Raw genomic sequence first — 27,996 nt, 5'->3', positions numbered from 1 at the left:
CGGTTGTTTCTGTGGCTCACGCGGCGGCCGCGCCGAGAAACGCGGAGCGGGCGGGCGGAGCCGGTACCCTCCCGGGGGGTCGCGGCGGTACCGGCGCTGCCCGGCCCCCGTGGGCCGCGACCCGGGCTTGCTGGGGCGCCAGGAGCTAGCTGCTAGCAGCACAGGCTCTCCAGGCGTCGCGCAGCTAGCCCCACCCTTTACTGAAGTGAATAAAAGAGCATTTTGGGAGGGTGGTTTGTGCCGGTCCCGGTCCCCGCCCCACTGCTGCCCCCACCTCATGTTTACGTTGTGTTTCGTTCTGGGCCAAGAGCAGCGTTCAGCAGCCGAAAGGGCCCTGATGTCAGGTGTCAGTGTTACTAACGCAGTCATGAGCAGAATTTAGGGAACTGGGTGGATCTGGAGCCTTAGTTAAGAACTAGGTCTTAGAACTTAAGGATTCAAAAAGTCTGGGGCCTTAATGGAACACTTCCCTCGGCGCGGGAGCGGGCCAGGCCGTGCGTTAGCACTGCATGGCAGCACGGGTGATACAGGTGGCCTTTAGCCTTACGTGCTGGTAAAGCAAGTTTAATTAATATTTGCAGGGAATTAATAGGAGAGGAAACCAGCTCGGCCCACTGCCATTTTCTGTGGTGCGTGTACTTCACGGCAAGGCTGTTGGCCTGTTCTGCTGCCGAAAGACCGTCCGGAGAATCATTCTAAGACTTATTTTGAAGTTTCGAAAGCAGGGGTGGTTCGTTACAGTGCCGGGAGTACAGGGGTATCTCCTCCTAATGTGCTCACCTTGTCCTCAGATACGTCCTTTATATTCTGCATCCATTTTCCCAGGATCCTTATATATTTCGTTATCTGCCCAAGATTAATTTACATTAGTCCCTCCTTTTGCACATGCATAGTTTCTTCCGAACTGAGTCGAAGGGCTGCTTTTGCGACCACTGACCCAAATTCATTCCCAAATACTCCATGACGTGGTCATCTTAGTCCTGCTACGATGTTACTTGGCAAAACCTGCTGGGTTTCCATGAGGTTCGATCAGTTCTTTTCTCTTACCTGTGAAGTTCAATCAGTTCTTTTATCCTAGATGTTCCTTTCAAGTTAGATCATAAATTTTGTCTGTTCAATACCACACCTTCTTGACCACTAGCTGAACAATTACACTAATACAAGGACTTCTCGTTTACAATTGAGTAATTATACTAAGGCTGTGCATATACTAAGGTTATACATTAAACCTAAGGTTATACATATACTGTTATACATTAACCCCCTGGCATCGCTGGTATGGGTTGCATACATGTTCACAAAAACCACGTAGCACCTTTTGTTCTTGCCAGAATCGATAATTATGGTTGGTCACTATGAAGATGGAACCACCCAGCTCCGTGTGGAGGCAGGTGAACCACCATGGCACGGCTCATCCCAGCAGCTGGGACAATGCGTGTGCACGAGGCCAGCGTCTGTCGCAGCAACTCCCTCCAGCTGCTGGCGTGGTAAAGCAGAATGCTAGAAGCCGTCGCTGTTACTACAAAAATAAGCTATAAATAATACCTTTCTGACATACTGAAGTGGTAATCTACTCGCGGGCTCATCCTACATGAATAGCCATTTCCCAAACCGCTTGCACTGCACAAGTTGGGGGGCATGGGTGGGCTCACCCACACAGTTGTTTGTTTTCATTATAAATAAAAGCAGAAACTTGCCTAATGTGCCTTGCATCTGCTTGGCTGTTGTATGCACGTTGCCTGGCATTAGCATGGCAGTAAATGCTGACATTTGTGAGCCTGCAGGCAGTTGTGTTTTCATCTATGGATGATTCAGAAATTGGCACAGTGTATTTTCTGTGATACTCTTTCTTCGATACTCTTTCTTCAATGATGCTTTTCAAAGCCCTGTGCTTGCTATGACAATTGAAAGGCAAAATTGTGACTACTGAGCTGTCTCCTTTTGCATCATCTGCCGGTTTGCGTTTTGCAGGTGATTTCTGCTCTTGGATACAATGGCAGAGGATGCATGCAAGAAGCGCTGTATCGATGAGGGCTGTGATTGCAGCTGGAGTCAGCCCATTCCAGGTCAAATACACCCACGTGCTGGCCATCACACAGTGCCTGTTTTCATCTTCTTGAAGGGAAGGAAAGTCACTACCGCTGGCTACAGAGATCTCCTCGTGCAGCTGACTTTCCGTCTTTGTGTCAGAGATCAACTCATTCATTTTTCCCCCTTCCTGCTGTCATCTCCCATGTTCCCTGTTTCGACCATCTCCACGTTGAAGGTTGGTGGATATGAACCAGCAGGTGGATTCACTGAGGCCTGGGGTCACCCTCGGTGGGCTGCAGTAACTTCAGGGCTATCAGTTTTGCTAACTGGGCATCGGGGACTAATTCCTGCATGAAAAGGCATAAGCAGTGTAGTCACAAGCCAGGAAAGGACGGGACAAACAACTTTCTGCTGTCTCATGATTCTAGGCTGCTTAATGCTTGGCTTTAATCTATCCATTGCCCCATGGAAGTCATTAGGTCTTACTCAGGGACTATAAATGAAGCAAGTGCTGAAGGTTACATGCTTAGTGACCTGAAAACTTTCTCCCTGCTGGCACACAGCGTTCATGGATCAAAGAGTTATAACCCCCTTGGCTGCAACAGTGAAATCTGCAGAGCAGGATTAAGAAGTTGTGGATGACCTTAAAAACTGGGGTAACAGAAATGGCGAAGTGATGCAAAGCGCAAAATAAGGACTAATAATACCTGCTGTACTTTTAGGTGAAGACTGAAGGGGAGGGTAACACGAGCTCTGAGAGGTATGGTTGACCCACCGATGTGCTATGGCCACGAGGAAAGCAAACGTAACACTAAGGTGCATCAAGTAGGGTATTTTTAGTGGAGTTTCATGGAAAGTTTCATTGACCCTTGAGTATAATGTCATTTCAAATACAAACCACAGTTATCCAATACAGGAAATATGAATTCATATTCACACTGGCCACCTAGCATCAATGGAATTATTAAGGGGAGTGGAGTTTTTTCTGTCGTGGGTGGTTAAAAAGAGATTGGCTTGTTTAGCTTAGCGAAACAAAGCTTGAGAGGGAATCTTGTTTCCATCTGTAAACAAAACAGGAGCTTAAAAATAGGCAGAGAAGAAAAAAGAAATGCTTTGTGCAAAAGGACGTTATTGAGAAAGGAACATTTGGTGTGAAGTGGCCAGAAATAAATGTCGATTGGAAATTAAAAGGTTTATACTCAACAGAACAGCCCTTGTGAAAAGCTTCCCAACAGGAATTGGGAGGGATCAACAACTGAAATCAGGTTTTAGATGGATGTGGTTGGCTTGTGAAAGGGATTTTACGATGCAGTTACTTGTAATAGCAAGTTCTTGTGCCTTTGCATTAATTTTCCACTATAGAGGTTTTTCACTTTCCCCCCTTCAAGCACCTGGTACTAGCCAGTGTCAGAGAAAGATGAATGAGCTAAAGGGACCACAGGTGCAATCCAAAATAGCATTGAATAGTCCTGTTACTTAGAATGTTTTAGCACAGTGACTGTATAGAGTTGAGAGGGATTAACAGCTGTCACGGGTGATGAATACCACAAACTGCTCTTAATTCTAAATGGGAAAAGCTAAAAACCTCCCAGGCTGGAAAAGAATGAGAGTCACCAGTGCATGAATGCTTTCCCACTTTGAAGGGATTAAAAAAAAAAAAAAAAAAAAGCTATAACAGCATTCAAATGAATATGCAAATGATAAGGTGCATTTGTGCATTTGGAGTCATCTCGGTGCTGTTCAATCAGGGATAAGTGTGCCCCAATGGTTTTAAAGCAAAGGCGGCATGTGACATACTGAAGATGGAAAATAAAGCAATATAATTTTTTTCCCTTGTCTACAGCAGATAATAATTTTAAGTGTTCAAAATCTTCTGTTCTTTTCAGGTGGATGCATAGGTGAAGTCCTTCCTCTGTTATTTTGCTTCCCTTTTAGTGGAGAAAGCAATGATGACTGTGTCATTTCTTCCATTATATTTGTTTATATATGAGAACGGGTATATTATTCGTAACGAAGAATCACTGAGGAATAAAGCTAAAATGATCCTACCCGTAGATGGCAGCAACTGCTAATGGTGCTGGCTGTCAGTGCTGCTCCAGTTCAAAGTCATAGGACCCAGACAAGGTTTAAACCAATCGACCTGATCCCCCAAGTTGCTAAACAGGCATCCCAGGGATCTTAAAACGGGGTCATGCACCAAGCTCCTTGCAGAAACCCCCAGCAGAACACGTCTCCTGGAAGCTGGTTCAATTGCCAGAAATAACCCTACTGTGATTTCTTCATGGAAGGAGGTATAATATTTATTCAAGTGCTATGCTTGACATCAATAAGAAATGGCATTTGTATTAGAATATTAAATCTTGCTATGTTTTCATCAGTCGTGTTTGACCTGTATAAGGAGCAGATAAATACCATCTATGTTTAAAGCGATCAAAGCTGAGTGCCTTACAATGGAGAGCAATTTGGACCAATATCCCTTCCCACCAACCCAAGAATTACCTTGTATAGAAAACATCGATGCATCCGCCACCTTTGACTAAATAAAGGCAGGAGGAATCATTCTCATGGCACAGAAGGGCAGCTCTGATTGCCATATGCAGGAAGACAGCAGTGAGGGAGGAAGTTGTCTGTAGGAGTTACTTATTTTTTCTTTATCTTTACACCTAGGGAATCATCTAAGTTGCAAATAAGAATTTCATGTCTCTACAACCCTGGTCTTACTTCTTTCCTAAAGGAGTCCCGCAGTGGGATTGTCAGGCAGGACTTCCGTTGCTGCATTTTAATCGCTCCTTGGAGATCCAGCTCATACTGACGGGAGATTCGGAACAAAATGTAATTTCTGAGCAAGCAAATAGGGGAAGAGTAGATTGAAGTTTTGGAGTCATCTCGACAGGAAGGAAAGAAGCTGAGGATGGTTGTGTGCTGGCTTTTTAACTTTCTGGAAATGCATGTGTTACTTACATCTTTTCCCAGACATCTCAGGCAGGGCAGTGCAAATATACAAGAGAAAGTCACCAGCGTACGTGTGCTTTTTAGGAAGGACATCATATGTTTTGAAGAGAATTAGGATCAGGAGCAGTGTGAGGATGCATAAGCAATCTGGGTGTTTTGCTCACAGTTTTAAAGTTTTACCACTGTTATACAAGGGATAGTAACACTAGTGGGCTCTGGCATAGCAGGCATTGTGTGGAGCGCGGAAGGTGTGTGCTTGAGGGAGGATTTCAAGGAGGAGGCAGCACAGAGGCTTTCTGGAGTAGTCCAGGGGTGTCTTCCAGGCATAAACATGCCAAAGAAACATTACAAGGGTCATTAAGCAAAAACATCCATGGAAGGGACAGACATGAAGCTAAGTGGTGGAAGGAGGACAGAAGGGATGAGCATACAGGTTTAAAAACCTGTGTGAGTCTGCACTATGGATATATGCGAGAGAAGGGGCTGAAGCTCTGCAGATGGCGTGATGCAGCTGGGAGAGTGGCCGGGGAGGACACTAAAGGGGGCTGGAGGCATCAGGGTAAGGGCCAGGGGACTGGTGATAGCAGTGACATTTTCAAATGGGCTGAGTGGATAAAATGGGTGTCAGGAAAGCTTCGTGTTGTCACGTCAAGAAAGGGAAAGGCTGATGCAGGGAAGGGAAACGGAGGTGAAAAGTGGACAGCCGTTACGTGCTATTCATTATCCTGTGAGACCGTTAAGCAGCAAATCAATTACAATACCAAGCAATTGTGTAGATAATGAGTTAAGCAATGAAGCAGTTATACAGCAAATAATTTCTGGTATTAAATAAAAATGGGGAGAATCAACAGCAATATGAATCAATTATGCAGAGAACTATTACCAAAGTCAGTCAGTTAAGTAGAGAAACAGTTATACAGCAAGAGAATGAATAAATTAATTATGAAGTGGGACCATTATGTTAGGAATTCATTATGCAGAGTCTTCCTTTGTGATAAGGGGCATGTCTGAGGGAGCTTTGCACACAGGAGAAAAAAAAAAAATCCAAACCAAACCCATAAAAATAAATGCAATGAAGATACAAGCCCTGCATCAGTTTTCAGTGACTTTGACTGTGACATTCTCTCCAGAGCCTCTTTGGGTTAAACTTACCCATGTTGCAGCAGATGCTGAAGCCATTGCAGAAGCAGAGGAGAAGCAGCCTGTCCTTTGCTTGCTTTCCTCCACTGGGGATGTGGAGGTGAGAAGGAGAAAGGTCAGAGATAACTTTGTGGCTCTGACAAGTGGGATGTAGAAGGAGCCCATAGTCTTTGGAGCCATCTAACCTGCACAGAGAGGCTAAGGGCTCCTCACGGCCCCAGGATCACTCAGGGCTGAACTTCTTGGCATGCTTTCTACCTAAGACCCTGAAAGCTGGATTCTCCTCTGCTTTTTCCATCTCTACAAAATAGGTGTCAACTGTCAGCAAAGAAATGTTTCCATCTTGTCAACCCTCTCTACTGTTATAGCTGGACAAAACCCAACCAGCCTTTTGGACATGACACTCTCTGATGGTGCCAAATGTAACTGTTCTGCTTCAAGAGAAGGCTGCCTTACTTTAAACAAGTAAAAATGCAAGACAGACCACAAAGCGGTGGAAAACAAATTTCCAAGTCTTCATTCCCGTGGTAACAATGAAGTATACTGATTTATACATCGGACACCATATGCTGTATTATTTTTTTTTGTTCCAGTGTTTTTCACGCTCAGAAAAAAAACAGAACAAAAACCCTGCAAGAGAGAAAAGAATCTGTAACATCCTTGAGAGAACAACACATTTTACCAGCTAAGTGCTGAAACCCCTTACCTAGACAACACTTTTGTCTAATTCTGTGATAGACCGGCTTGATTGCTGGATCCAACCCAGAACAAGTGCTGAACCAGATGTCTTCCAACTATTACTTGTTCCAAGCCTGGACGCTAGCAGGATTCTTGAGATGGCTAGTGAAATATCACTCCCACTGCTCCCATTCCCCCTCCCCACCAAGGTTAAGACTGCTGTTTCCCACAGCAACTCAGAAGGGCCCTTGTGAAGAGGTCTGTCTTACCTCAGCAAAACCCACAGCCTCCTCTTGGGCTGACAGGGCAGTGCAAGCACACAATATTTAAGTCTAAAACATTTGTTTCACACAAACAAGTCGAGATGTATGTTTAAATGCAGAAACTGTCTTATCCGACAAGGTTTTAATGTCATATTTGTTGATTAGAGAAGAAAACAGTGGTCTGTTCTTAAGTTAGAGCATTTGGGTTACTAGGATTGTTTTTGGTTAGCAATGAAGTGCAAGGTTAAGATGTAATAATAATAATATAAACACCGTAATAACTATTCAGATGTTTTTAGCAGAAGTAATTGTGAAACTAGTAACAGCAATTTCTTTATACATTAGCCCGTATTCTTACAAAGCTTAGAACAGAAATATGTGAAACAGAAAAAATGTGACCTAGAAGTAATTTTAAAGGAAAACTGGAGCAGAAGCAGGTTGATGTGGTTAGATGCCACCCTATTTCTGTTCAGCCATAGTAAAAATGCTGTAAACTACTATTGTAATCTGACAACAGAGAACGTTAACTTCAGCTCATGGTATTTGCTCCTATCTGTGGCTTTCTGTCATAATTTCTGTGCAGCACATCAGAATCAAACCTAGCACATGCAGTCCGGATTAACTGCACCAGATAATCACTAAGGCGATGGAACAAGATCCTTATGCTGAGGTTCAGGGCTGCTGAACTTAGCTCTGCTTTTATGAGGACCTAGTCATGCAATTAGGCATTATGCAGATATATGAATGTAAACGTTTATATATGGAAAATATCCAGAAATGATAAAAGCAAGAGATACAATTTCAGCTGCACTAGTCTGCAGCTAGTACTGTTTTTATTTTGGAGGGCTACGCGGGGGCAAAGCTGCAAGTCATTAACAAAACATTTCCTCTTTTTTTCCCCCCCCTCTTAAGATATGAGATCTGGAAACAATATTATTCAGACATTCACACAGGCACTTTATGCTGGTCATTGCGCTGCACCCACATAGATCATTTTCATCAGGTTTCTAGGTTTCCTTAAAGGTGCCTGCAGCCTTTTAAGTCCTGTTTCTTTTTTTTTTTTTTTTTTTCTCCTTTTTCCTCCAGTTGCCTTCCAGCTGAGGAGGCAGCAGTGGCACTAGCCAAGATGTGCTCTCAGAGGGCATGCTTGGCAACTTGGTCGCATGTTGGTGCCTGTTGTGGTACTCTCAAAACTAGCTGGCTGCAACAAGGCTTTTACCACCCCATACCAGGTTAACTTCAGTAAGTAGCTCCCACACCTTGCCCCAGCACAGCCACCAATCCCCCACAAGGTTTCAACAGTTCATCTACTGTCCATGATGTTTCTTTATACGCTTCAGGTCAGTCCAGCCTGCTTCTTGCATCTGCTGCACCCTTCTCCTCATCTCTCCTACCTCCAGGGCATACCCTCTCTCTTGTCCCTCTGCTTCTTCCAGGTCTCTCTACATTGGCTGCTCCTCTTCTATACCCCTTAGAGCTATTTAAGTACTCAGCAGGAACCAGCCACAGCTGCACCTTATCCACATCAGCCCACTGCCCCTGAAGCAGCCCACAGCTGTATACCATCAATGCCAATCAACTTGCCTTCATTCCTCCACAGGTGCCTAGGTCTCCCTCAGATGGGCTCACTTAGGAGAAAGAGGTAGAGAGAGGTTCCCCTTTCTCAGGTGCAGCAGAGGGACATTTGGGCCCCCCTGGGGTGGCCAGGATCTCCTGACCTCCAGCCTTGCAGATTGCCACGTTCTGCCTGAACTTACAGAGGCCCCATTAGAGTTGGAGATGCTTCTCTTTTTCTCTCCTAATGACCACCAAGACCCTAGGCTTCAACAACCTGAGATTTCTTTGTGAAGTGGGGAGATGGATTTTTCAGTGCATGCCAACTTCATTATTCTGCACAAAATCCACATTTCTATTTCAGCCAGAAACAGTTTCAGGGAGCAGGGCAAACCTGCAGCATGCTCTGTGCAAAACAGCTCAGACTGGCTGTTTGTTTTCAAAACAGGCTTTCAACACCATTAGACATCTCCCTTCTAGAACTATCTTCTATTAGATCTTTGGAAGCTGTTTCATTGGATTTAATCTCATGTTATTGGTTTAATGCAATATTAAAGTTAAACCTCCTTTGTTTCTTATGCTTGCCATGTTTTAAGATGTGTAAAACTGAAAGTAATGTATATATCTCAAGCCAACGATGCAAAAGCCTAAACGCCTACCGTCAGAGTCTGAGCTGCAGCGATAGCTGACATCACAGGTAACACTGCTGTTCTCTGGCAACACCAATCAGTGTTCAAAGACTTGTAGGGCTGTAGGGAAAGGGAGGACAACTTGCCAACATGAATTGGGAGAAAAACTCATGTTACAATCTTGTTTACAAAAATGTAGACAAGGAAGGATAAACCCCCATGTTTCCTTTCTTATAACTCCTGTGTGTGCTGGGGTTTGTTTTTCGTTCACTCTCGGCATCAACAGTATCTTTGGTTAGAGTTGCAGTTTAGGAAATTGCTTGCCTTGGCTTAACTGACCTGCCTCCTGGCAGCCTCCAGTAGTTGCAGGGGCTTTAGTGCACCTAGACTAGATGCTGGCTCTGAACCCAAGGCTCTGTGGTTGATAATTATTAATAGTTTGCAGGATACTGTTAAATGTAACTTCTTGTTTGATCCAATTGATTATTTTTCCCTCCATAGAGAAATGCAACCTCTGTAGTCTGGAGGTGGTGACTTTCTCTTTTGTGCAATACTCCGTGCGTAGATTGACCAAGCAGGTTATATTCGCTGTACAACTGCATCATTTCAGCTCAGAAACCTTTAGCTTACAGGCAGCTGCCTGTTAACTGATGCTGCAGTCCCACAAAGCCACCAGCCAAACCGATGGCCTTGAGGACATGCAGTCAAACTCCTCCTGAGCCTGAAGGCATTGTCTGTCTAGGAACGACCAAGGACTCTACAAACTGAAAAACTCCGACAAGGTCCATAGTGTGCTTTCTGAAATGCCTGTTAGCTGTGACGAAGTTACCCAGACCTAACGGGTGCTCGGAGGAGACTGTCCTTCCAGAGGGGTGGTTTGTAAGGCAGAAGGACACAACCATAAGCTACTTACACAAGTCTAGATGTCATCTAATGCTTTGTTTCTTCTAACAATCACTTAACTATGAGACTTGTCATGGACAATAGACATGGGGAGGTGACATAAATGCCAGAAGCTGAGTGCGTGGCTGGGCTAAGCCTGGCCGCTCTGCAGTGCTGTAGGCTCAGCTACAAAGCGGGGGCTTTCACCTCTACAGCTGACATGGAGAGCCATCCCCGCTGGGGTGCACCTGGAGTGACTCACAGGAGAACCAAGATACAATTAACTTTACAAACATAAATATGATATAAAAGCAGCACCTATTTAATTGGGAAAACATTAACATGTCAGCATCATCTAGAGCTTTCCTAACATAAATACTGTGAAGCCAAAAGACCTAGAAGAAAGCACCTTTAAATTGCGATAGATAACTGCTTAGCTATTCAGAAGGAGAAAGGAAATTACCAACTAACAGGTAACTTTCATATCTTTAGGATTTCACTAGACCACAATTCCTTTTTAACTAAAACGCACATCTCCCAGAGCACTTAACTTCTCCCCCTATCCTCATTACTACAAATGAATACCGTGGCTGGAAGAAGAAAGTAACAGGTTTCCTTTTGTTAACGAACAACAGCCTAGCTTACAGCATTTCCTAAGGTTTCCAGATGGAAGAAAGGAGCCCAATAAAAGAGTTTGCATCCATAAGGTCATTTGGGGACATAATTACCTGCGAAAGACATTGAATTTTGGGGAATATGTGAGAAGAGATTTCAGTTCTGGGTGCCTGTTTTGTTTTTGTTTTGTTTTTTTTTGAGATAGGTCCTGCTTGTGTAGAAACCTTTCTCCCCCACACTGTTCTTTCAGTGTCAAATTTTGTTGCATTTAAGAAAAGTACACATCGTAACAGATGGCAAAAATGCCATTGAATAATCTTCATAGTAGCAGAAATCTAATTGCTTGTCAGCAGAAAATTCCTTTTCTAAAACTGGCAGAAACCATACAGAATATCCATGTTGTTGCTGAAAGGCTCAAGCTCGTCAATTTTGTAAAAATCTGACAAAAGTAGTCTGTACATTCACATAAATATATTTAGGTAAGGTACAGCTGCTGAAATAAGTACCTAACTGATAAATGCTGCCAGTGTGCCCAAATGACATAACAGAATTTAAGAAGATGAAATTGCTTCAGTTGTGACTTGGCCATCAGATGAGGAGGGGTGCTCTGGCTTTTGAAGGAATTTTGTATTAGTTTCTACACACTGAAGCCTTTCATTTTACATCTTTTCATTGAAAGCGTCATGTAGAGATGTATTCTGCCTGCTAAATAATAATGAATGCTCTTTTTGGCACCACTGCCAGAAATGGCAATATTACTTTAATTCCTGTATTACAGATGTAAAGCCCCTAAATTATAGCCAGTGACTGTTTTTTGGACATACTTTTGTCAATAAGGCTAAGTCTCTACAATTTGGTAGGGCAAGCAGAAACTCGTGTGTTTAAGTTATCTCACTTTGTTAAGGTTACTGTGAATGGCTGAAGAAGCTTGAAATGTTTTGCTTTATATGCTTTTCTCCTGAAGGAATGGCAAACCCAGCCATTACATCTCATAAACCTCAGCTCAGTTCCTTACACTCCAGACTCACCCTTCTTGCTGCTGCAATGGGACCTACTGCTGTTTCTGGGTGCTGAGTCAGTACTGCAGCAGGTCCCAGGTGTGGGAGCTTCTGTCCTGTGTGGTGCTTCCAGCTCCTGTTGCCCTACCTCCCGTACTGCACCTGCTGGTGTTACCCACAGCTGCCCGGTGCTGGCCCTGATGGGATGCAGTGGGGTCTGCAGCATCAGCAGAGCCTCTGCCTGGGTTGTCCTGAGCATCTCCTCTAAAATCCGGGCTGAGTGTATCCTTATGTGGCTCATGACGTCTGATGAATCACACAAGTAAGTGAGACAGCTGTGGATGCTGAAAAAAAAAAAAAAGGTACTTTATACTTCAAACAAAACAAACCCCCCTAAATACCACTCCTAAGGAAGGTCACTCAATTTGCAGTGCCTGACAAAACTAATCAGCCTGGATGACTAAGCCATTCCATCTTTTCAGAGTACAACACTGTGTTCACAAAGAACATCACCCAGAAGGTGTCTTTAAGACTTTCAGCAGAACTAGTTCCATACAGTATTTAGATTTTTCATATAACTGTAATCCAAACACTCTGAAATGCAACAGGAGCAGATAGCCATCATCTCTATCTTAGGAGAGGCGCTAACCTAGTAACAACCCAATAATTTTTGCTGTATCTTTACTTTCATACACAGCTGTTGATGTGAAAATGATGTCAATATTTCATATCCAGTGGAGTCTTGTCCTTTTATTTTTATGTAATAGTGGAGACACAAATAGCTGAAGAATAGATATCATTTATTGTTTGCTAGGAACACAGAAGAGCAATACAGGGAATCTCACACCCACTGATACCACCCCTCTTTGCTGCGCCAAGGAAGTCACTTGAAATCCCAAGTTTTTCCACAGAGTTTATGTCTGGCCTTCAGTCTCTAGAAGGCAAACTCAGAAGTTATGTCCGAACTTCAGGCTCAGGTTCTTATAGTCTGAAAGAGCTCGTGTCTGTTGACTCTACGGGTCCAGTATAAAGGACCCCTATTTTTCCCTGAACACGACTGTGATGGGGACAGAACTTCACTGGTAGGGAAATGTGATTCCAGCTTTTCATTTACCAAGAGTATTTTTAACTACTTATTTTGAGTGACTGCTTTGCACTTTGGTTTAGTGTTATTTTTATAAAGATGATTTGTAGCTGTGTGAAAGGTGCTGAGGGTGCGCTTCCAGAACCCTTTTGTACTTATGCAAAAATAACGAATAAATAAATAAATGCTCCTTTCACATGACCTCATTAAGAGCAAAGCCAAATCCCTGCAAAAGCAAGCCAGCTGAGCAGAATTTTCCAAGTGCCTTTATTACGACATTATTTCTATTCCCATTGCAGCTCAGGGTCCTAGTCACAGACCGGGACGTTACGATGCCAAGTACCACACAAAAATAAAAAGGACGTCTTTGCTCCAAGGGGCTTTTGTAACAGCAGTGGTCCAAACGGAGCGATGTCTGCCAGTAGGACCCAGGAGCATTTTTCCAAGTGTGGAAGTGTGAATCAGCACTTTCTTTTTTATGTCGGCTCAAGGGCAGATGGGATCGGTGCGATGACATCGGAAGTTCCATTTCAGCAATGGTGTATAAACTCATAAATGCTTCAGAAGAACCGAGCTGTACGCTGGCTGTACTTTGAAGAGGTAAGTTAAAACCCAAGTGCTAATCAGCCGCCTATGCAGAGATGGAGTGGGGACAGTCAACTCAGGTTTTCAAGTCAGCGTTGCTGAGGGATTTTGCTTATGTAAACACTAGCGATCGTGTTTTCTATGTCTACAACCATCTGAAATTTTGCATAGCTGCAGACTGAACATCTGCATAAATCTGAATGAAAGATTTAGAAAACAAATAAGAAGATTATGTAGCGAAACTGCGCCTTTGTTGCAGCATTTCGGAGCTCAGACACAAAAAATCAGACACATATGAAACAAACAATACATAATTGCATTTTCAGTACGTATCATCTGTCTGGATGTTAACTTTTATCACCTACATCCTCAGGTCTGAGCTGAAGGTGACACATTGCTGGGAGCAAGGAAATCATTATGGATTGTTAGGCTAGTATTGAAGACACTGTTTCAATAAATGGGCTATATGGACACATATTGGTGGAGGTAAAGGCAAATGGTCCCATCTCTCAAATCTCATCGTGGTGGTGATGCAGATGAACGGTACCGCTGAAGCCTCAAGGTTCCACTAGCCCAAAAGTGACAGCAGTGCTTTTGTTAAAAAGGATTTAGCTCATGGATCCCCATGGAAAGCGACACCTCTCAAATTTCCAGGAGTGCAGGAGACTTCAGGGTCCTACACGTCAAACCTTTATTCATGCATCCATGCCCTAGCTATTTCTTTTGTAATATCCTCCCAGGTGGTGATCGTGCCCTGCCACGTGCCCGTCCTCATGTGTGCAACATGCATGTGATCTGAGGCTGCAAAGGATGAAAACAACCACGTCTTCTATACAAAGAGGAAAAAAACCACCCCAGCCTTTACAAGGTGATTTTACATATCGATTATCCCTCTGCAAGACACATGCGTTGTTAAAATGACAAAATCACACCGATCGTTGGCTCCCACAGCCGCCCCAGGTGCGACATACCTGCTGGAAAATAGCCTCCCCTTACCCTGTGCCCTGCTTTCCTTACTGCCCTGAGCCTGGGGGAATCACACCAACAGCAGGGCAGAGACACGGGGCTGGGAGCTGGGAGACTGGAGAGCAGGGAAGGACTAGAAAGAGAATTGCTACTTTAACTGGCTGCCTCTTTTCGTTACTAGCATCTACAGTCCTAAGTGGTATTGCGCCCCATTTCCCATAAGAACAACTAAATGCAAAGACAGTTTCCCCCAAAATCTCAATTTTTACCCAATTGGGTAGAATGAAAATATCTGTGCACTGACCAGAATCGAAACTTTGTCATTCAACTGAATCAAAGTATGTCATTCTAGATCGGAGCAAGACAAACCTGGACTGTTAATACTGATGTTCCACATCAGCTAATTTATCTCGAGATCAGGACCTTTGCTTAGATGAAACCCTGGAACTGCAGCATCGTTTGCCTGCAGGTTGCAGCTTGCAGCAGCCCTGACCAGCTGTTAGCTGGAGAGCATGGGGAGGGAAGGGGGCGAGGGGAAGGAGGCAGGATGGCACTTCAGGTGGGCAGTTTCATGTTGGGACTGTTAAAACTTTTCAGTGAAATTAAAATGCAGCTGGAATTGTTTTTTGAATGCTAGAAATGCAGCTTGGAAGTAGCTGGTGGATTAAAGCTGCAGATGAAAAACTGTGGGCATTTGCAGCAATCGAGCAGTCTGGAATCTTTCAGAAAAAAAAAAAAAAACCACCCACATTTTCAATAGAGCAAAAATACCAGGCAAATACACCTCTGTAGCTTTTTCCTGGCACTTTCTTTCATCAACCAGCTAGTAATATTAGTATTCACAGTCTACATATTATTTTTTCCCAAGGGTATTCCTTTAAAAAGAGGTCGTGTTGAAAAATGTGGTTGAAATGACTGACTGACAAGCAAATCTCGCTGGCCACTATTTTGGGGTCTCAGATAGCCACTCTGTACTGCTGGGGTGGTTGACAACATGCAGTTGAAATCACTGCTGGCCTCCTTTGCTTCTTCCTCTATTAGCTTCTATTGTCTTTAACGTAAGCCTTGGTAATTCTTCCACTGATTTGAATAAATAATAATTACAGTTCAGTAATCCTTGTTACAGCATAGCCTAATTAGTCTATGTAGCTGACTGAAGCTTTTTAATCATGAAGACAGAAATGAATTAAATATAGGATAAACAAGAAAAAAAACCCCACTCCACGAAACAGTTTTCCCTACACATCATAAAAATGTTTCTCAAGGAACTATGGAAAAAAGATTTACTATTTTAAAAAGCATTTTAACTTCTTTTCCTGGGTGACTGCCAATTCTTAATTTGTTGACATTTTTATTTTGCTCTCTTGGGTCTCAGCTGGAAGACGGACCATGTCTTGCAACGTAGATAACATTTTTATCCTTAAGTAATCTTCTCCTAGGAGTGATGCTGCATGCATAAAATATCTGACATACAATAGACCAAACTAAGCTCTTGTACAAGTCTATTAAAGTCAACAGAGCTACACTAAGAATGAATTTGGCCCAGTGAAGTATTCTGGAGAATAATGCGAAGCCTATCAGATTACGTACAAGAAAATAGAATACCAGAGCTGCACAGTCGGACAATTTAATCCTATTTTCGTTTCAGCTCAAAAGCTTCTTGGTTGCTAGTTTCTATTCTGCATGGGCTTTTATACTGTAGTCATCACCACAATATCCGAGTATCTTCCAATAATGCATTAAATAGTGTGACTAACATCTGGGACATGTTTGTTTTCTCATCTTCTTCAATACATCAGGACGTTCTGTTTACAATGAATAATTATCAGGAGGAAAAGGTATTTGTCCATTAAAACTGTTTAAAAATAAAAAAAAGAGCAGCATTTTTTACACAGAGAATCAAATACTTAGGGGGAAACCACGGTTCTTTTCTACACTTCAGAAATAAAGCTTTAGACTTACAATGTTTACAAAGTATTTTCTGCACATGTCTCAGAAAGAACACTTTGCAACACAAATACATTCACAATGCCTTTCTGTACCCAGAATTGTTTCAAGGCAGAAAATCTTGCGAGAAGAAGCTGAGTTGTTGGGTCCCTAGGAGCCAAAGTGGCTCACCTTCGTGTGGAAGATGCTTGGCAGTTGCTGAGAGTGGTGAGTTGAGAGCAGAGCAAGGAGGGGAGAGATTAAGGCTTGGGGTGCTCAAGTGCCAGCTGGAGCAGACAGCAGGAGTGTAGCGCTGCCCCTTCTTTACCCGGAATGGGAAGGAGTTGAGTAAACCTTCCACAGAATCAGAAATAAAGGAGAGCTTGGGACTTGAGCAAATCCCCCTTACGAAGGAGCAGTGCACCTTGCTCAAACACAAAAAGAAATCTTAATTTTAAAAAGATGAAGAAGTGATTAAGGAGAGCATAAGTTCTGTGTTGCACTAAGTGGTTTAAAGCCATTTGTGCATTCAAGCCCGTGGCTCAGTCCTTTTGATACACCTAACAGCTAAATTGTGCCATTGTTTGATCATCTACACTTGAATCTTATACTTCAAATTGAGATGAACCCTAGCAAGCACAGGAGTTCTCACTCCCTAATTTGCATTCAGTTAAGTAGCATCTGTGCAGAGAAGCTAATTGCACAGATTTTTCTGTGGTCTTTATATGAAACATTTCTTCTTCTCCACTTGAGAAATGAGGCTTTTGTTAGCTCTGCAGATAACCACGGTTCAAATTCATGCCTATCAGTAGCATCTTCTTTGTGAATTCTTTTTTTGTCAGGTGTTTATGTGAGCTTGATTCCATGCTCTTGCACAGGACTGCGAGATAACGCCCCTGGTTTCTCCTAACAGTCGTCTCCTTGGGGAAGGGTGTTTCTGTTCCAGCTCTTCCATCACACACTGCTTCTCCCTGCAGAGTTCAGGTGCTCCTGTGAGTCCCACCTCTGTTACTGCAAAAGTTTCTGTTGGCTTTGGGTCCTCTGCAACATGATTTAATTCAGGAATGTTTTTAAAAGACAGTAATTTAAAGAAAAATAGAGAAGAACTGAGAATCTGAAACGCAAGATGAAGTTGTCTCCAAATTAATCCATCTTGGAAGAGTGTCCAGGAATGGTTCACACCAGTCCGATGAGCTGTCTTCTTGGAGGGTACATTGATGCAAGCTTTGTCATCTGGCACTTTACACTGAATAATTAACAGCCCTGAAAACTCGCTTGTGTTTTCTGCAAGCAGGCAGAATCGGTCTAGGTCCCGAGAAGGCGGTCGGTGGGTAAGGAATACTGGCATTACAGAGAAACTGGGGCTGATGGAATAAAATGAAGTTTGGGGCAGCAGTGGGTTTCTCCCCACGGATGGAGAGAAGCCGTAACCTCATCTGGGTTGCACTACTGCAACTCCAAAGATGTCACAGAGCGCAGAAACTTGCCTCATGATGGAAATCTGGCAGTCAAACGTCAGATGTGGGTACTTCAGCCAAACTGTAATTTATTTCCATCGTACCTGTACCTTTGAATCCTGTATTTTGTCATTGAACCAATCTGCACAATCAGTGTACATAAACATTTGTGATAGCTGCTATAAACATGACATTAAAACGGGACCAGAATCTGCTGTTGGTAACAAGAATCTCCTCCTCTTCGCTCCTGAGGGAGCTGCAAACACAGAAGAACTCCCAGCTCAAACTTCCCTTCTTACTCCCTTTTGGCTTGACGCATCTTTCCTGTTTATTACTCTGTCATTTGTGTTAGAAAGGAAAATACATGCTCCTTGCTCTAAGAATGGTATTGATTCTGTGGTCTAGACAGAGCGAGCCACTGCTGCATCTCGCATCGCTTTTGCCCTGGGAGTTTGCCGGTGAAAGAACCAGACCAAATTCTTGAAAATAAACTGAATTCAGAAGTATTGAGCTAAAGGCAGGAGCATTTCAAGAAACAATTAGAACCTGTTTTGAAAAAGCAAAGATGTAAAAATAAAGCAGACAGACTAAATAGGCTTTTATGCCCTGTGCTCCAGCCCCTGCTTTTTGATCTGTGACTCTTCAGTGAGGTAAAAGAAAGTTTTTATCAAAAAATATCCCTATCATTTAGGCACTACAATAACCTGCAATCTACAGGCTTTCAGGACTGGAGAGGTTGGGTAACTGCCTTTGGTTCAGCTCCTCATTCCCTATCATTTTCACTCTAAGCACCCAAGAATGTCACAGAAATCTACGGGTTGATTCCTATTTGAGCTGAGTTAGACAATGCTAAGTGCTGTAAACGTGTCTATTACTGTCTTTAAAGATCTCCATAATGAGCAGCAGTGTATCAGTGATTTACACCTCTTCTGTTACCGTCATCCATGTTAATAAAGGACTCCAAGATCACCCCCATCTCTTGTCAAAAACATTTTGTTTTTACACGTTCCATGTAAAATTTGATGATGAATTGTAAAAGGCAAACAAACTGCGGCCAGGTGGATAGATTTATCTTATCATAATATTATGACAGTTTACTTAATCATTTTATTGCCTGAACAGTGAAGATTATATTGTGCTGCTGCAGAAACACAGCAGAAAGCTGCAAGAAAGCCTGATGGTAGTTAGCACCTGTGGAAGGTAAAGATGCCTTATACTGCTGCTGTAGTCTTAAGTGGGGGAAAAGGGATGATCTAAAAAATCCCCCAAAGACTCATTAAGAAGCATTCTATTTGCACATTGGTGTACTGTGCTAAATTTACTTGCTAATTTTGATGTCAACAGTGACTGGTACTAATGAAAAGCTTATGCAACATCAGAGAGTTCAGTAAAATAAAAAAAACCAAATAAAAAAAATCAGTTTAAAGAGTTAGATTACACCAAACTGTAATTACTAGTTCAAGATTACACGAGACTGTAATTAACAACAGTTCAGTGTTACAAACAAGATCAAAAAGCATCAGAGGACACATTTACTGTATATAGAAACACCATTTCTATCAAGGTTTTAATACCGTGTGGTTTTTTTGCCTTGTACTAGCTGTTCAAATGGCTTAGATTAACTAGACACCAGCAGGGAAATCTGGCCAGATTGATGTTATCTATTTTCTGTGTCTTAGGTCAAGTCAGGTCTTAAACTGCTGCTTAAACTCACCTCTCTCTAAAAACAAATTTCCTAAACGTATGCATGACAGTAGCATGTGCTAAGACCACATCTCACAGCAGCACACACGTGAGTTTTGTCCTGACTCAGAGCCAGAAGGATATAACCCTCACTTTAAACCCTTCCAATCCCCTCTAACAGCAGTGTTATAATGGGAACCACACTTCTCTCCAGACCAGATCCAGCAAAAGGAAGAGAATTCATATTCACGTGTGGTCAGGTCTTAGGGGGAGATTCTTCTGAAGATTCAGGGCTGATCAGGTGTCTACAAGACTGTGATTTCCCTGCATTTTATGGAACTTTTAATTAACTGTGTTTAAGAAAGATGGCAAGGGGTACCAGTGTTCACAGAGGGGCACTGTGCTTGTGTAAGCTGGACAACACATTTGAAGTGGGAGAGGAGCTCCCCAAAGCAAAGAGGTGGAGGCCAGCTACAGGCTCAGCTGATGCAGCAAACTGCAAAACCCAAACTCAAAACAAATATTCCAGAGGGAAATGCTGGCCCTGGGGGAACTTTCCCATCAAGGGCGATATTCATGTCTGATCCCTTTCTAGATCCTGCTGTGGGCTTGCAATACCGCTGGCCAATGCACCTACCGTTCTACCCGAGAGGTGGCAGGGCGGGCAGCTGTGTTCAGCAAAGTGATCTAGAAAGGTAACAGCAGCGCTCAGCAAGGAGAGACTCATCCCTGCTGCTGGAGGGCTCACCCAAAAAGACTCACAGGACCCATAGTGTCTCCATCTCTTTTCCGTTTCTCTTTGCAGTTGCAGGGTGAGCTGGCCAGACGGCACGGGCTGAAGCACTGGCAGCAGAGGGAAAACCATTTACGGATCCCCATTATCGGTAAGGTTCAGCTCTTCTGTGGGATCAGGTCATGGAAGAGAAAGACCTGAGTAAGACAGATCCCATGAGACTGGGCAGCGGGAAGCTTTCAGAGAGGGTCTGCAAGTGCAGCTACAGTGCTGCTTCATTGATGAACTGCCTCAGCTTGTATGTGGTACAAGTTGCTGATCCTAAATGGCACCATTGTGCATTACAGCAGTAGCACGTGTGCATTGCTGCATCATGCTGCAGCTTTTGTACTTGCTGTTTTCCATCGCTGCTGGCTCAGAGGTTGCCCCACTCTGGTAAGCACTGACCTGGCCTCAGCTGATCACACCTGTGTGCCCTCTCTGTTGAGCTGCAGCTGCCTGATGCAGGTGGGGAGGCAGCCATCAGTGCTTGGGGAACCTCCTTAGGTCTGATGGCTTTGGGCTAATAGAGCAGGTCCCCTCAGCAATCGAAATTTTACCTTCCTGCTACTCTCTGCTGCTTTCCCTAAAATACTGTTCTGTGTTGGATTTCCAGATTTCTCATTCATGCACCCCATGGTTTATGCTAACTCGAAGTTTACACAAGACCAGTTTGTTGAGGTCCCTTTTCCAGCACCCTGGAAGTTTCCCAGAGCAAGACTCACCCGGGTGGGAGGCAGACCCTCGTGCCTCCTTCTGGGATCTACTAGCTGCTCCGGGAAGGTGCCTTCCCATCCACCACCTTCGTCCTTCACCGCTTGCTGCTGCAGCTGCAAGATGCATTTCTTTGACTTTGTCACCTTGAACATTAACATAATGTTATATGTTATGTTGATGTAAGAGCATGCTGGTGGGTTTTCACTTTCACCCGTTAGATGTAGCAGGCATCCAATACATTCATTCCTCCACCCAGAGAAAAGAAATGAGAAAAACCTGCCAGAGACTTCAGTAACATCAGGCACTTCACACACCACTGGAAGGCACAACTGGCCGTAGCGTTGTGCCCCAGAGCAGAGGGAGCATCCAGCTTCCCACACCCGAGGAAGCCGTACGCCCCACACTGGTCTGGGGAGCATTCCTCATCTGGGAGTCCTCCAATGATGGGGACCGGAGTGGTTTTGGTACCAATACCAATGCCTGCACTCTTGATACGTTAGTTTTAGTTCTTTTTCTCTCCACGTTACCCTGCAGTGTTCTCGGAAAGACTTCACGCTGTAACAGAGCTGAGACAGATCACTGGTCCTACCTGTATCTGTGCTCACTGAACATGAGATACCATCTCTGGTTTGCAATTAGAGTGCTGTAGTGGTCCTGTAAGCAGGAGCTTCTGGCATGCTGAACTACTGAAGCTTTTGTCAGCTTGGGATATTCAAAGGCGAGGTCCTACAAGAAAGCAATTGGACAAAAAAATACTCACGGAAGTCTCTTTCAACAGCCATAGGTAAAAATGACAAAGTAAAGTTGAAAGAAAAAATTACATACCTGCAGTATTTTTAACTTGCTGTTTGCTACATAAAGTAGATAAACTGTTAACACACAAGGATTTTAAATATACTAACAACAATGCTTTGATCTGCAATTTTTTCTTTTCCCTATTCCTCCTAGTATTTGATGGTGGAAATAGAGGAGTTAATTGTGACTTGCCTGTAGATATCAGATCTATCAATATTTTTTGGGATGCCCATACTGGGGGCAGGGGGAAACGCTGTTTGTCCATTGTAAAGTCTGAGCTATATTCCCCATGCAAAAAATAATGGATCCATGGATCCAGAAGACTTTTACTCACACCAGGACCTTAAAAGAGCCAAATATATTGCCATCCTTATGAACATACTTTTTTCAAGCCAACCACATCTGCCCTCACTGTGCCTTTTAATGTTTGAGGCTCTGCATGGTGGCTCTAAATGACTTTTAAAATGTAATTTTCACATTCTTGTTTGTTGTACCTGATTTCTTAATACAATATAAAGTACTTACCAGAAACAATCCTTCTCTGTACAACAAAGGCACCAAAGTAAACATCCCTTGATTTATGCTTGGCAGCAGTTGAAGAAAACTCTTGTCGATATGGTATTTCTTTTGCTGCTGAAACAATTGGTTATTTAATAAATCTTAGGTGATTTTTCAGAAGTATGCAACTCCTGCAGTGTATTTTTTTCTAGCAGATTTTTCCATTTATGCTTTTACCTTCACCTTGGCTTTTTCCTTTACCAGAATGAATATGGAATTTTTCAATAATTCAGATGGTGGGAGCACTGGGTAGACCTGCATCCACCTTCAGTATGTACATCCTGAATGCCAGGTTGCTTAATGCAAATATTGGATCCAGATCTGGACCAGGCTATTACTCTGGGTAACCCTGCTCAGTACCCATTCTGATCTCCATTTGTTAGTCATCCTTTGAGGGTCTCAGATGGAAATATCCAGCTTTGCTACCTTTCAGTATTTTCCCACATCTGTGTTCTTTGTTGATGAGATTATATTATTTTTTTTCCGTATGGGTAGTACCAAGAACTGTACTAATATCCCAGATGTAGGACACCTGCTGCTTCTCCCTTTCACCCATTACCTTGCTGTTAGAAGGAAATTAGCTTGCCAGGATTTGTTCTTGGTACAGGTGCTCCCTTGCCCCTTGAGACCTTCAAGCATCGAAGCGGCTTGATGATGGGAATGGCAGAGAGCTGCAGAGAGCTGACCAGTCAGTAATCCCTGCTCCTGCCCATCCACCTTTAAAAACATAAGCATACGTACCTGTTTGTTTCCTTCTTCCTGGTAGTTCTCCCTGAATTTTTGAAGACCACTGATAGATCTGAGACAGCTTCAGCAGCATCTTTAGCCTGGGAAAAGCTCATCTGACCTGCCTGACTGGAAAGCCCCCAAGCTAACTGATGACCAGTTCACTTCTTCTTGCCTCATTTTACTGGTCAATGGTATTAGTTTTACGAGCCATTTGCTCACAGCCAACCTTTCCTTAAAGAAGACTGCTGCAAAAAGAGTCTTTCCAGAAGATTTTCCAGTTCAAGATGGGTCTTGAGTTTACAATAGCCTCCACCTTCCAGTTTTGCCTCCCCGTCGTGCAGCTTCCCTGCTCATTAGACATCATTGTCCCCTCTGGAGACCCCCACTCCCGCTCCCCCACTCCTCTTCGCTTTCCTGCAGATGCTGCTCTACTCTGCCTGAGTAGCAAAGCACTGGAGCAACAACATACGTGTGCTCCTGTTTGCCCTATCCTGGTGTAGAAACCAGCGTGGAAGGAGGTTTGCGCGAGTTTGCCGTGTAGCCTGGAGGTGAGCTCACGTGCAAGAGAAGCGCTTGTGGCACAGGTTGGTGGGACAGCCAGCCGCGGAGGTGGCATGGGACATGTACCTTACCCTTCTTACTTCACCATGTCCAGAGATCTGGGGACTCCAAATGTGTCAAAATTGCAATTATTTTTTCCTTTAAGAATAATTATTCATAAAAATATTAAGAATAATCATTATTTAATAATAATAATATTAATGATAAAAATTTGCTCCAGTTCTACACATCCTTAAAGAAATTTAAAATCTATGCACGAATCTTCAGCCATTGCAAGCATTTGTGCCACACGCTACTGAAGACACACCGCTCCCATGTTTTTACCTGACTGTAATCCACATCTCTGTTCAATCGCAAGCGCCTGCCATCACTCCACTGAGAAGAATCCTCAAAGAGTTATCCATGTAAAGAAATCAACAAGCCATGAATTATTTTCAGGAAACGGCGACCTCTGTGATGGTGCTCTGCCAGCAGGGAAAGGCAAAGACTAAATTAATTGTGTCAAGAATTCTGTTTAAATTAGTGCGTCAGGTCCAAGTACAGCAATTTGTCTAGTGGTTTGGGGGTTGTGCCTCCTGAAGGAAACACGTAGGAGAGAAGGAGCCTACTGGAAGGAGTGGAAGGCGGCTGCCACGTTTCCCTCAGCAGCCCAGCGGCGAGGCAGGTAGGGGCAGTGGAGGCAGCGGAGGCAGCGGAGGCAGTGGAGGCAGGGGAGGATGGCTGAAGGGGTGGCGCTGCAGAAGGATGGCAGGAGCTGCTTGCTCGGTGCCGGGCACGTGCAGGCTGTGGGGGAAAGCAGGGCTGGCCGCTGGGGCCACCACTTCCCCAGGGCAGCTGCCCTGCACCGTTAGTAAGCGTGCGGCGCGTGAGATACAGCTGCAGCAGCAATGTGGCCGGTTAAGGAGAAAGCTCTCATCCTGCCCAGCCTCGCGACTGCGGGTTAGTGCTACTCCAACCTTGTGGCTGTGGGTTAGTGCTACTCCAACCTCATGACTGCGAGTTAGTGCTACTCCCAGCTCACGACTGCAGGTTAGTGCTACTCCCAGCTCGTGACTGCAAGTTAGTGCTACTCCAAGCTCATGACTGTGAGTTAGTGCTACTCCCAGCTCATGACTGCAGGTTAGTGCTACTCCCAGCTCGTGACTGCAAGTTAGTGCTACTCCAACCTCGTGACTGCAGGTTAGTGCTACTCCCTGCTCATGACTGCGAGTTAGTGCTACTCCAACCTTGTGACTGTGGGTTAGTGCTACTCCAACCTTGTGACTGTGGGTTAGTGCTACTCCAACCTTGTGACCGTGGGTTAGTGCTACTCCAACCTCATGACTGCGAGTTAGTGCTACTCCAACCTCATGACTGCAGGTTAGTGCTACTTCAACCTCATGACTGTGGGTTAGTGCTACTTCAACCTCATGACAGGGTTAGTGCTACTCCAACCTCGTGACTACAAGTTAGTGCTACTCCCAGCTCATGACTGCAAGTTAGTGCTACTCCAACCTCGTGACTGCGAGTTAGTGCTACTCCCAGCTTGTGACTGTGAGTTAGTGCTATCCCACCAGCACGCAGCACTACAGCTGGGGGGATGCTTCATGCAACGCGAGCCAATTACACCGAGTAAACGCATGCGGTGCTGTGCTTGGACTGACAGCTCCGTTCCTCTTCACGTTAACGGGAACATGGAGCTTTTTCCCCACCGCTGTGTAAAAAGCACACCCTGTGAGACCCACAAGGCTCTTCCTCCCAGCTCTTCGGAGCCAGCTCTATAGGATTTCCCAGAGGTGTCTGGCACCAAACGGTTCAGCTGTATCTCCTTGGTCAAGCAGACAGCCGTGATTTATGTTTCAGACAAGGTGCAGCTGGTGGGTAACATCCTTCAGGAACCATCTCCAAGTGTTGTCATTGTTCAGGGCCTGGGAGATGCAGCCTTCCCGGACCTCCCCACCTGGTTGCTATAGGGACATACAGCCAGGTAATGCTGAGGAGTGTATCCCTGCTCCTACCAGAGGCTCCGTCACAGGTCAGAACACCAATTCCTGAAGCAAACGAACCACCATATAACTTGCCTTTTGAATAATGTGTCAATGGCAAGAGGAGCGGGTTCTCATCACTTTGCAATGCTTAAGCAGCTCCTGATATTCTATGTATTTGAGGAGCGGGGGAGAGCTGGCTTTTAGCTCTGTCGTATCAAGAATTCGGGTCTAAGCTTCATTCATTTTCCTCTTTGGAGGTTTCAGTGATGCTGGCTGGGCACTAAAAGCTCAGCACTTTGGACACCTAACAAAGTTGCCTCTTTTCCCAAAGTTTTTTTTTTAAGATGCTTTTATCAGTACAGATCAACAAAGAACTTCTGAACAACGACCATGCTCTCTCTTATTTGCTTATGTAGTGCACTTGATTTCCTAAATCTATGCATTGGGCTGTGTCATGAAAAAATGAGAAATACCTGAAATTCTGCTGTGATAAAAATGAAGCTGAAAAGAAACTTCATGCTTGAATTCCCTATGTAAAAACCCAAATGCCTGAGTTTTAATTTGAGCTTTTATTTCTGCACTAGAAAGGGGGAAAGACAGCACACCTCCACCTTTTTCCAGGTTTACTCCCAGCTGAGTGGGTTTAGCCCACAGCTCAGGGTTCAAATATCTACAATCTTGGAGGCTCATGAGATCAGGAAATCAGAAAGCTTATCAGTTCTGGGCCATCCCTCAGTTTAATACAGGAAAAGGAAGCAAAGCATAGCAGGTGAGGTTTTGCAATTTAAAAACTAAAAAAAGCCACTGCATGAGTTTTATATCCAACCATCACTATATCAAAGCCTCATCCACTCAAAATGCAAATTACACCAGTGGCCACATATGGCTAATGTGAATCAATCTTCCTATTCTACCCAATACAGCAGGATGACACATTGCAACCCTGTGAGCTGTGCTCCTGTATGGTCCAGCTGTGCCTGAAGCCAGCAGCTACACAGCACAGTTGTTCCTTGTAGTCCTGCTAAAGCAAGGAATAATTCATGCTGGGGAGTGTGCGTTTGCTGGGCAGCTGCATTTCCCTGTGCACACACGTATGCAGATCATACCCACGTCCCCTGCGAACAGGCTGCACCGCTGCCTCTCGAAGGAGATGGGGGACAACTTGCAGCTTGAAGCCTTCAGGAGCTGCAGACACTGGTGGGATCAGATTTTAGAGATGCCCGTACTAAGGGTTTCCAGGCAAGAACATCTTCCTCTAAACCAGAAATCAGCCCAGTGTTTTTAGTAACAGTCAGTGGGCAAGGTCAGAAAATGTAGGATTCCAATCCAACACAAAATTAAAAAAAAGAATAATAAAAAATAAACAAAATCATAGAATCCCTCAGAATCATTTAGGTCAGGAAAGACATTTAAGATTGTTGAGTCCAACCATAAACCTAACGCTGCCAAGTCTACCACTAGGTTATGTCCCTAAGTGCCTAGGTAGACGCTAGGTGTCTAATTCCAACAGATTTTGATTACTCACAGCCTTTCATATCACTGGAAGTTCCAAGTCTGCTCCAAAGTACCTTCTGGCTGCGACCTGGAATGCTCCCTCATACACACTGTCATTTTATCTTAAAAATAGGTAGTTGAGCGACCATCTAGAAATCTGCCTAGCTTTTGTTTAGTTTTTTGCAATCTTCCTTTACACAAAATACTTCACATTCTCATGCAGTAAACAGAAATATTTTGTCCTATTTGGTTAAAATACTGTGAAATACTATCACATACTCACCTTCAGTCTATTTTTTTAAACTGTTCCAAGGAGTAACAGGAATGAAATCTGAAAGACCTCCAAAACCAGGCATTAAGAAATATGCTTATCATGACACATCTTTACTGAAAAATTAAATTTTTATTGAGTGAAACAATTGCTTTTACATTAGCACTTCATTATTTCAGATAGGAATAGTTACACTTTTGCCATTTGCTACCATGTTATAGTTTCGTGTCTGCAGGATTACATTGTATTTCATTGTTCTACTCCTGAAATAAAACAAAATAAAAAAAATCCCCACACTATGAGTTTTCTTCATAAAACTGAAAAAGACAAGTATAGAAGGCAAGGTTACAGCAGTCAAACTCCTCTCATAAAACTCATGTTACATTTGGTAAGCCTTGAGCTGATCTGAAATTTAAACCCAGTGGACTGTAGGAGACAAAGTATAAAGCAAATCAGTATATGCTTATACCTTTTCTTTTTGCAGTCTGTTGGATCAAGAATTACACACGACAATGTGTTGATAATTTACTGGACTTTACACACATATTTTTCACATTCTACCTGTCTTCGTGCATTATTTCTACAATCTCCCGTCTTGTCAAGTTACATCCAGCTGTTTGCCCTCTCCACCCAAGCCCTATTGTGTGATTAAGCCTCTTTTTTCTTTTCTTTTCTTTTTTTTTAAAAAA

General features: G+C 43.7%; 1 protein-coding gene and 1 long non-coding RNA gene across 2 annotated transcripts in view; one reads left to right on the top strand and one right to left on the bottom strand.

Moving 5' to 3' along the window:
• Positions 1 to 27,996, bottom strand: part of RNF182 (ring finger protein 182) — a 279,878-nt gene that overhangs the window by 206,816 nt on the left and 45,066 nt on the right. The window lies entirely within an intron of this gene.
• Positions 58 to 27,985, top strand: LOC308060713. The gene is made up of 2 exons (XR_013926848.1): positions 58 to 14,279; positions 20,249 to 27,985. It is a non-coding gene; the product is annotated as an uncharacterized lncRNA (long non-coding RNA).

Source organism: Falco punctatus (assembly GCF_963210335.1).
Source record: "Falco punctatus genome assembly, chromosome: 3".
NCBI classification, from domain to species: Eukaryota; Metazoa; Chordata; class Aves; order Falconiformes; family Falconidae; genus Falco; species Falco punctatus.
Note: the sequence above shows the minus strand (reverse complement) of the source record. Positions and strands in the feature narration are given on the sequence as shown.